The following is a 1,476-nucleotide window of genomic DNA, read 5'->3' as shown; positions in this document are numbered from 1 at the left end:
CAGCCTTGGAGGGTGCCATAATGAAGTCAGAAGAGAGGTAAGGTCATATATATATATATTTTGTTATTTAGTTTTTATTTCATCATCATTTATTTAAGTTTTATTTCAAAACTTAACTCTGCAATCCAGCCAGGCATGGAAGGGAAGAAGGAAAATATGGAACCCAAAGGGAACTGCAGCGAGAGAACAAAGATGATAGGATACTGCGAGCAAATGGGGTGGAGGGTACTCTCCTGAGCTGCAGAAGGAATGGTCTGCTGGTTAAGATAAAACACAAGTCAAACGTATTCGAGTTGTCCACAGTCAGCAGTGGTGATCTTCTTGCTGGTCTTGCCATTCCTGGACCCAAAGCGCTCCATGGCCTCCACTATATTCATGCCTTCTTTCACCTTGCCAGAGACCACATGCTTGCATCCAACCACTCAGTCTTGGCAGTGCAGATGAAAAACTGGGAACCGTTTGTGTTGGGTCCAGCATTTGCCATGGACAAGATGTCAGGACCTGTATGCTTTAGGATGAAGTTCTTATCATCAAATTTCTCCCCGTAGATGGACTTGCCACCAGTGCCATTATGGCATGTGAAACCACCACCCTGGTACATGAACCCTGGAATAATTCTGTGAAAACAGGAACCCTTATAACCAAATCTTTTCTCTCCAGTGCTCAAAGCATGAAAGTTTTCTGCTGTCTTTGGAAGCTTGTCTGCAAACAGCTCAAAGGAGACGTGGCTTAAGGGCTTACTGTCAATGGCCATGTCGAAGAACATGGTGGGGTTGACCATGGCTGATAGTACGGGACTCCTGGTGGCAGTGGCATCTGCCTATTTTATTTTATTTTATTTTTATTTTATTTTTGAGATGGAGTCTCGCTCTATTGCCCAGGCTGGAGTGCAGTGGCACGATCTTGGCTCACTGCAACTTCTGCTTCCTGGGTTCAAGCGATTTTCATGTCTCAGCCTCCCAAGTAGCTGGGATTACACGTGCCCACCACCAGGACTGGTTAATATTTTGTATCTTTAGTAGAGACAGGGTTTCACCATGTTGGCCAGGCTGGTCTTGAACTCCTGACCTCAAGTGATCTGCCCGCCTCAGCTTTCCAAAATGCTGGGATTAGGGCATGAGCCACCGCACCTGGCCAAAGGTCATATATTTTAAAATAATAATATTTTATTTTATTACCAGCACAAAGCACTTAATATACATACGCTTATTTAATCTTCAAAACAAATCCATGAAGTAGGTTAAAATCCTCCGTGGCTCATATGACCAGTGTTGTCTAGAGTTTTTCAGTTCCCTCCACCTGCTCATTACTTTTTTGCTCACCCAAACCTTTATGTTTTTTTGAAGGGCTGTGTTATTTTCCATCCCAGGGACTATACCCATGGCTGTTGTCTGGAAATTCTTTGCGTCACTGTTTTTCAAAGAAGCTTAGCTATGGAGGGAAGGTAAAAGTTAAACTGGTCAAGGGAGGCCAGGC

The 1,476-nt window shown here is 43.9% G+C and overlaps 1 pseudogene; it reads right to left on the bottom strand.

Moving 5' to 3' along the window:
- Positions 1 to 278: 278 nt before the first annotated feature.
- On the bottom strand, positions 279 to 793 carry LOC100606997 (annotated as a pseudogene).
- Between the last annotated feature and the right edge of the window lie 683 nt (positions 794 to 1,476).

The sequence above is a fragment of the Nomascus leucogenys genome, chromosome 2 (genome assembly GCF_006542625.1).
Source record: "Nomascus leucogenys isolate Asia chromosome 2, Asia_NLE_v1, whole genome shotgun sequence".
NCBI lineage: Eukaryota > Metazoa > Chordata > Mammalia > Primates > Hylobatidae > Nomascus > Nomascus leucogenys.
This window is presented reverse-complemented; position numbering and strand designations above follow the sequence as displayed.